Source organism: Pseudophryne corroboree, chromosome 6, assembly GCF_028390025.1.
Source record: "Pseudophryne corroboree isolate aPseCor3 chromosome 6, aPseCor3.hap2, whole genome shotgun sequence".
Taxonomy (NCBI): Eukaryota; Metazoa; Chordata; class Amphibia; order Anura; family Myobatrachidae; genus Pseudophryne; species Pseudophryne corroboree.
The window spans coordinates 687,187,720-687,197,466 of NC_086449.1; positions in this window are offsets into that span (position 1 = coordinate 687,187,720).

The following is a 9,747-nucleotide window of genomic DNA, read 5'->3' on the forward strand; positions in this document are numbered from 1 at the left end:
GATATGCCCCCACAGTGCCATGTGCCCATAGTGCCAGATATGCCCCCACAGTGCCAGATAGATATGCCCCCACAGTGCCATGTGCCCATAGTGCCAGATATGCCCCCACAGCGCCAGATTACAGATATGCCCCCACAGTGCCATGTGCCCACAGTGCCAGATATGCCCCCACAGTGCCAGATATGCCTCACAGTGCCAGATATGCCCTCACAGTGCCATGTGCCCACACTGCCAGATATGACCCATAGTGCCAGATATGCCCCCACAGTGCCAGATACAGATATGCCCCCACAGTGCCATGTGCCCTCAGTGCCAGATATGCCCCCACAGCGCCAGATTACAGATATGCCCCCACAGTGCCAGATATGCCACCACAGTGCCATGTGCCCGCAGAGCCAGATATGCCCCCAGTGCCACATATGACCCCACAGTGCCAGATATGCCCCACATTGCCAGATATGCCCCCACTGAGCCATGTGCCCACAATGCCAGATATGCCCCCATAGAAGAGCTCACCGTTGCTGTGTGGAGAGCGCAGCATGCGCTTCTCCTGTCTGCCGCCCTGCTTCTCAGTCTGGTCTCCGGCGGTGACGACAGCATGTATAGCTCAAATCAGGCGCCGGTCCGCGAGCTCTCATTGGCTAACGAACCGGCATCTGATTTGAGCTATACACTCGTCCGTCACTGCCGCAGACCAGACTGAGGAGGTAGAGCGGCAGGCAGGAGAGGCGCGGCTTCGGGTGGCTGGGCGGCGGATCGCGGTCGACTGGTCGCATGTCCGCGATCGACCAGTCGATCGCGATCGACTGTTTGGCCACCCCTGCTGTAGATTGTATGCTTGCGAGCAGGGCCATCCAACTTCTGTGTCTGTCTGTTTTTAGCCAATTTTGCTCTATTACTGTTGTTCTAATTGTAAAGTGCAACGGAATATGCTGCGCTATATAAGAAACAGTTAATAAATAAATAAGTTCCACCTCATTCCCCCCACTTTAACCACTGCTTTTTTATATCATTAAACCACTGAATATGAAATAGGCAAATATAAAGGAAAATACTGTGCAAAATATATACATTTTGAGTTCCTGTAAATCCAGTGAAATCCACTTACATAATACTTTTTACTTTTTAATTTTCAAATGCTTTAAAGGGAATGCCATTTCTTCAAAACCATTTCAACCAAAACCTATTTATACTTATTTCACCATGTTTATTAGGTATATTGAACTGATATAAAGCAAACTTTGAATTCCAAAACTAGTAAGATGTAATTTGTCAAGAAATATAATAAATGAAAATAGGACATAAATATAAAACTTTAAAATATCTACTTACCACAGGACTATACTAACACAATTATTATATTGTTTATACCTCTCAGAATATTCCACAACAGTAGCATACTGTAACTACAAGAGATCTGTATAGTGAAAAATCTCATGTTGAATTGAATTATACATGTCTATTATATGAAAGCTGCAATGCAAGCATATAAAGAGATAGGTAAACTATAAACTTTATATTGTAATTGGCTTCCTCTTTAACCTTCCAGTGCTATTAAAATGTATTCACATATTTCAGTGTATCTATTCACATAGCCAAAAACATGGTTCATATCTAAGATATCACAGCTTTTCCTTTCCGTCAGTTAATATTTTAACAGGATCACTGAGATTAGACATGACCTTTCTACATCCCTGTGTTTTATACCTAGCACATTATTAGATATTGTCAGAATATACTTCATTCCTGAATTCACAACACAATTCATATAAAACACATTTTAATAGTCAATTCTGCACATAAAATATATGTAGTATCACAGCCATTATCTAATTGAAAGAAAAACATTCAGAACAATACATTTTTGCATTGTATAATTGGATGCATGTACTATGAAAAATAATGAAATATAACCTTTTTACGAAGTCACAATGCTAATAATTTTATACTGATCAAATCTCAATTAGCATTCTCATTTAAGCAGCACATACACAAATGATTACAAAGTGCTAATAGGCAAATGCATTAAATCAGAACCAATTTGGGAAACAAACAGTGAACAGCCTGTCTGGTTAGTGGGAAATCCTCTTGTTGTTGATAGGTCTAGAAGTGAGGCCAAAAATGTATGGGGCCCAAGTGACATAATTGGATTGAAGCAATGAATTCTGAATTTAACAGACTTTAGAATTCCAAATCCAAACCCGTCAGCCCTGGGTCCGGGCACCTGCGCAAAGGATCTGGAAAGTGTTGCTAGCCGACAAAGAAACTGACTTGACAAACGTAAACAACAGACATCCCAGTGTAAGAGTGACTTAATTAAATAATAAAAAATGAAGCTGGTAAAGGTTGAAATGGACTATGAAACGCACACAGTCTATCGGTGACTCTCTGGGAATTGCCCTCAAGATGATAGACATCCTTTTTCCAGAAGAAATAAGAAACCACTTTCCAATTTTGATACTGACTCCTCCAAGGATACAGGGAGTTCTAATAGTGAAACAGAAAAGTTATATCAGGCTTCAGCCCATTTAGGAGTATTAACAAGGTCATAAAAAATGGCCAAAGAGACAATACACAGGATTAGGGCATCAAAACTAGAAGCAGAAGAAGAATGGATAGACCCCCATATGTAAAAAAGAATTGATATTCAATTTATCATTCACACATAGTGTTATGATCCAGATACTCAGGTCAGGGGAGATCTTATACGATGGGACCTGAGTTTCTGGACGTAATGCTGGGAAAAGGAAATGGAATGGGAATAGCCCCTGGCACCCTACCTCTGTTGTCTCACCCGTGCTGTCAGTACACTCTTGCGAGACTATGGTTTCTTGAGCCCATGGCAGCCGCGTTTGAAGGGCGGATTACGTCTGCCCAACTCCGATGCCCCCTCAGATCTTAATGAGAGACAAAGAGTGAACTGAGACAGGGTGATGACAAGGGGCCCTCTAACTGAACAACAAGGCCAGGGGCTACTAGTAAACCTGAAACCAAAAGTATGCGCGGATAACCGCCAAGGAAAAGAACAACCAAAATTCCACTTGCCCACTCTCCTACACGGCACCGCCGAGTACCGGAGAGGACTGTGGTAGCGGAAACCTCTGCAAAAGCACCAGAACAAAGAAATAATACTAAAGTGGCTAAGGCCACAACATGCGGCAGGGCCGCAACTCACGGAACCAAAAGAGAGCTTCAAACGACTGCCACAGATGACTTAGAACCAGAAGCACTCCTTAGGATCAGGAAACAAACTCCAAGATTCTGCAACTCTGAGGACTGAAGGGACCGGACACAGCAAACCAGGAACAGACTTTCATCAAACAACAGGCAGCATGCAGAAAGCTATTACCGGCGTCTGTGTGAGGCACTGAGGAGGGATTTAACAGGGAGCCCTCCAATCAGAATGCAGAGCATAATTACACTAAATGTCGTGCAGCTGCCGTGCTGCACGACCAGAGAACAAGTGTATGTATTTAATTAATAATCCCTGCAACGGGGAACGCGGTGCGCCTGTGGCGTCCCCGTTGCTAGGGTCCTGGCCGCTCGGCGCGCACGGCGTCCTAGCGTTACTAGGGACCCGGCGGCTAACGCGCACTGCGTCCCAGCGTTGCTAGGGACCTGGTGGCTAGCGCGCACAGCGTCCCTAGTTGCTACCCGCCGGACAGGGAGGAGGCGCCGGACCGCGGCGCCTAACAGTACCCCCCTCTTGAGGAAAGGTCAAAGAACCCCTAAAGCCAGGTTTCTGAGGAAATTCCTGAAAAAACAATCTCTTGAGTTTAGGGGCATGTAGATCCTTATCCAGGACCCAAGATCTCTCCTCCGGACCATAGCCTTTCCAGTGAACCAAAAAATAAAGTCGGCCCCGGGAAACTTTAGAATCCAAAACCTTCTCTACCAAGAACTCCTGTTGTCCCTGCACATCCACCGGAGACCTACCCCGGGAAGACCTCCGAGGAAATCTCCTGGAAGAAAAATACTGTTTCAAAAGGGAACAGTGAAAAGTATTTCCAATTTGTAGGGATCTTGGCAAGCGTAGCCGAAAAGCAACTGGATTGACCTTCTTAATGATAAGGAATGGTCCAATAAATGTGGGTCCCAATCTAGCCGAGGGTTGTCGGAGCTTGATGTTGCGGGTTGATAACCACACCTTATCTCCCACCTTAAAAGTGCAAGGACGTCGGAGCCTATCAGAAAATCTCTTTTCACGGAAGGCAGCTTTTTTCAGGGCAAGGGGCACTCTTCTCCAAATAGTTCTGAGATGGGAGGTTAAGGTCAATGAGGAGACTGGAGAATGATGGAAAAAAGAGTTGGCTCTAGGATGAAAACCAAAGACAGAAAAGAATGGGGACTCCTTGGTGGAGGAATGACAGGAGTTATTATAAGCATACTCGGCTAAAGGAAGAAATTCAGACAAATCATTCTGGAGTTTGGCCGAATACAAACGTAAATATTGTTTTAATGACTGGTTGACTCGTTCGGTTTGCCCGTTAGACTGTGGATGGTAACCAGATGTTAAAGACAGTTTCATATTCAGTGAGGCACAAAAACGTATCCAGAATCGTGCGATAAATTGCGGACCCCGATCAGAGACAATATCAGTGGGCAAACCATGGAGCCTGAACACATATCGAAGGAACAAAACTGCCAACCCTTGAGCAGAGGGTAATCGGGGAAGAGCAATGAAATGAGCCATTTTACTAAAACGGTCCACTACCACCCAAATGACTTGACATCCGGCTGAAAGCGGAAGGTCCACCACGAAAATCCATGGATATATGTGACCATGGCCTGAGAGAAACGGCTAAAGGCATGAGTTGCCCGATCGGCAAGGAACGAGGGACCTTATGCTGTGCACAAACCTGACAGGAGCGGACAAATTCTTTTACGTCTTTAGAAAGACTAGGCCACCATACCGAGCGAGAGACCAGCTCCAAGGTTTTAGTGATACCTGGATGACCCGAGACCTTGTTGTCGTTAAACTCAGCTAAAACAGTGCCTCTCAAAAATTCAGGGACAAAAAGACGACCAGCAGGAATAAGTCTAGGAGCTTGGTGTTGAAGCTGGTTTAACTGAGTAAACAAATCCTGTGTGAGGCCTGCTCGGATGACTGAAGATAGAACTATGGGGGTATTAACAGGATGGCTATTGTGAATCGGAAGAAAGCAACGTGACAGGGCATCAGCTTTCGTATTCTTGGAACCAGGCCTGAAGGTGATAATAAACCTGAAACGAGTAAAAAACAATGCCCAACGTGCCTGCCGAGCATTAAGCCACTTAGCTGACTCAATATATTGCAGGTTCTTATGGTCAGTAAATACAGTAATAGTATGCCTAGCTCCCTCCAGCCAATGTCTCCACTCCTCAAAAGCCCATTTTACTGCCAGTAATTCCCGATTACCAACGTCATAGTTGGATTCTGCAGAGGAGAATTTCCTGGACATGAAGGCAGAGGGATGTAGTTCCTGAGACTCCGGATCTTCCTGAGAAAGGATAGCCCCCACTCCAATCTCTGAGGCATCAACCTCCACAATAAAGGGAAGCTCCGGATTAGGATGTCTGAGGACAGGAGCCGAGACAAAGGCCTGCTTCAAGGCCCGAAAGGCAGACTCTGCTTCAGGCGACCAATTGGAAGGATCCGCTCCTTTTTTAGTCAAAGCTACTATGGGAGCGACCAGGTCAGAAAAAATGTGAATGAACCACCTATAATAGTTTGCAAACCCTAAAAAGCGCTGAATTGCTTTTAAATTAGTGGGTTGCGCCCAATCAAGAATGGCCTGGAGTTTTTTCGGTTCCATGCAAAATACCTGGGGAGAAATAACGTACCCCAAGAAAGACACTTCTGTGATGTGAAAATCACACTTCTCAAGCTTAGCAAATAAATGATTCTCCCATAGTTTTTGAAGAACCAGACGCACCTGGGTAACATGTTGTTCCACAGACTCAGAATATATCAAAATGTCGTCTAAATAAACGACCACGAACTTCCCAAGGAAATCACGGAGAACATCGTTGATGAGGTCTTGAAAAACCGCTGGAGCATTTGACAGGCAAAACGGCATCACCAGGTATTCATAGTGACCCGACTGAGTGCTAAAAGCCGTCTTCCACTCATCCCCAGATCTTATTCGGATGAGGTTGTAAGCTCCTCTAAGAACTATTTTGGAAAAGATCACGGCAGAGCGTAATTGATCAAAAAGCACAGAAATCAATGGTAAAGGATAGGTGTTCTTAACCGAAATTTTATTCAGAGCCCGAAAATCAATACATGGTCTGAGTGACCCATCTTTTTACTCAACAAAGAAAAAACCTGCACTCAACGGAGATTTCGAAGGCCTAATAAAGCCTTTTTTCAGACTTTCCTGAATGTAATCATTCATGGCCGTGGTTTCTGGCCCGGACAAGGCATATAATCTCCCCTTGGATAAAGTGGCACCAGGTATTAATTCAATTGCACAGTCATAAGACAATGGGGAGGCAGAATGTCAGCATTGCCTTTTGAGAACACATCGGCAAAATCCTGATACTCCACAGGAATAAATTCTGAGGCGACTGCTGCAACCCGGACGGGATGGGAAATACATTCCTTAACACAAAAAGGACCCCATTGAAATATCTCCCCAGATCGCCTATCAATGGTGGGATTATGAAAGGCAAGCCAAGGGTGACCCAAAACTACAGGAACTGCCGGACAATGAGTAAGGTAAAATTCTATGTCTTCTGAATGTAAGGCCCCTACTGTCAAAAATACTGGAGGTGTGCGGTGAGTAATTATCCCATTGGAAAGCGGACCCCCATCCAGTCCCTGCATGGTAATACGTTTTTCCAATGGTATCTGTGGAATGCCTAAAGCCTTAGCCCAAGCTAAATCCATAAAATTTCCTGCAGCTCCACTGTCGACGAAGGCCGACACCAACGAACTGAGGCTGCCAAAGGAAATTTTAACAGGAACTAAAAGAGAATCATTTGAGGAGATAAGCTGCAGACCCAAGTGAACCCCCTCACAATTCACTTGGTCAGAGCGTTTCCCGAATTATTCGGGCAGTTACGAGCAATATGTCCTTTACCACCACAATACAAACAGAGACCAGACGTTAATCTTCTGGATCTATCCTCTGGGGACAGCCGAGAGAGACCCATCTGCATGGGCTCCTCGAGGTCCTCAGGAAAGGTATAAACACAAGGACTTGGTCTAACAGTTGTTCCTCTTTCAGCCCTCCGCTCTCGGAGACGACGATCTATTTTAATAGCAAGCTCCATGAGTATGTCGAGAGTCTCAGGAGCGGGGTACTGAAGGAGACTGTCTTTAATAAGTTCTGACAAACCGAGGCGAAACTGACTGCGCAGGGCAGGGTCATTCCAGCCACAGTCGTTCGACCAACGGCAAAATTCGGTACAATATACCTCTGCTGGATTTTTGCCTTGTTTAAGGGCACGCAGGTGACTCTCAGCTGAAGCCTCTCTATCTGGGTCATCATATAACAGGCCTAGAGATTTAAAAAATGCATCTACCGACAACAAGGCAGGATCATCTGCTCTTAACCCAAATGCCCAGGTCTGAGGATCACCCTGGAGCAATGACATTACAATCCCAACCCGCTGAGACTCAGTACCAGAGGAACGAGGCCTTAACAGAAAATAAAGCTTACAAGCTTCCTTAAAATTAAAAAACTCTTTTCGGTCACCCGAGAAATGGTCGGGTAGGTGCATTTTTGGTTCTGGGACCACATTCGGGGAGGCTCGCAAAAGATCTTCCTGCGATTTCACCCGAAGAGATAGGTCCTGAACCATCTGAGTTAGTTCTTGAATTTGGTTGACCAAAAGCTGACCGGGATTCAGCCCTAACCCTGCCGGATTCATGAAGCCGAATTTTAGACTAACCAAAACAAAGAATGGAAAAAATTAGACCCCCTTTTTTTTTATGTTTTGGGCCGGTAATAATGTTATGATCCAGATACTCAGGTCCGGGGAGATCTTATACGATGGGACCTGAGTTTCTGGACGTAATGCTGGGAAAAGGAAATGGAATGGGAATAGCCCCTGGCACCCTACCTCCGTTGTCTCACCCGTGCTGTCAGTACACTCTTGCGAGACTATGGTTTCTTGAGCCCATGGCAGCCGCGTTTGAAGGGCAGATTACGTCTGCCCAACTCCGATGTCCCCTCAGTTCTTAATGAGAGACAAAGAGTGAACTGAGACAGGGTGATGACAAGGGGCCCTCTAACTGAACAACAAGGCCAGGGGCTACTGGTAAACCTGGAACTAAAAGTATGCGCAGATAACCGCCAAGGAAAAGAACAACCAAAATTCCACTTGCCCACTCTCCTACACGGCACCGCCGAGTACCGGAGAGGACTGTGGTAGCGGAAACCTCCGCAAAAGCACCAGAACAAAGAAATAATACTAAAGTGGCTAAGGCCACAACATGCGGCAGGGCCGCAACTCACGGAACCAAAAGAGAGCTTCAAACGACTGCCACAGATGACTTAGGACCAGAAGCACTCCTTAGGATCAGGAAACCAACTCCAAGATTCTGCAACTCTGAGGACTGAAGGGACCGGACACAGCAAACCAGGAACAGACTTGCATCAAACAACAGGCAGCATGCAGGAAGAAATTACCAGCGTCTGTGTGAGGCACTGAGGAGGGTTTTAACAGGGAGCCCTCCAATCAGAATGCAGAGCCTAATTACACTAAATGTCGTGCAGCTGCCGTGCTGCACTACCAGAGAACAAGTGTATGTATTTAATTAATAATCCCTGCAACGGGGAACGCGGTGCGCCTGTGGCGTCCCCGTTGCTAGGGTCCCGGCAGCTCGGCGCGCCCGGCGTCCTAGCGTTGCTAGGGACACGGCGGCTAGCGCGCACGGCGTCCCTAGTTGCTAGGCGCCGGACAGGGCGGAGGCGCCGGACCACGGCGCCTAACACATAGTGAATATTGTTTATTGAGAAAGGGTCTATCTTTTGTACGGATGGCGGTCGCTAGGTCGACAAACATTAGGTTGACATACATTGGGTCGACCACTGAAGGTTGGCATGGTCACTAGGTTGACATGGTCACTAGGTCAACATGTACTAGGTCGCCATGCAAAAAGGCCGACATGAGTTTTCCACAATTTTTTTTCTTTTTTTTGAACTTTTTCATACCTAATGATCCACGTGGACTACAATTGGAAACAGTAACCTGTGCCAGTGCAGCGGTAGCAGAGCAAGGCACCTTGCCCAAAGCATGGTGAGTGGACATAGGCCCTCATTCCGAGTTGTTCGCTCGGTAAATTTCATCGCATCGCAGCGATTTTCCGCTTAGTGCGCATGCGCAATGTTCGCACTGCGACTGCGCCAAGTAAATTTGCTATGCACATAGTAATTTTACTCACGGCTTTTTCATCGGTCTGGCGATCGTAATGTGATTGACAGGAAATGGGTGTTACTGGGCGGAAACAGGCCGTTTTATGGGCGTGTGGGAAAAAACGCTACCGTTTCCGGAAAAAACGCAGGAGTGGCCGGAGAAACGGAGGAGTGTCTGGGCGAACGCTGGGAGTGTTTGTGACGTCAAACCAGGAACGACAAGCACTGAACTGATCGCAGATGCCGAGTAAGTCTGAAGCTACTCAGAAACTGCTACGAGGTGTGTAATCGCAATATTGCGAATACTTCGTTCGCAATTTTAAGAAGCTAAGATTCACTCCCAGTAGGCGGCGGCTTAGTGTGAGCAACTCTGCTAAAATCGCCTTGCGAGCGATCAACTCGG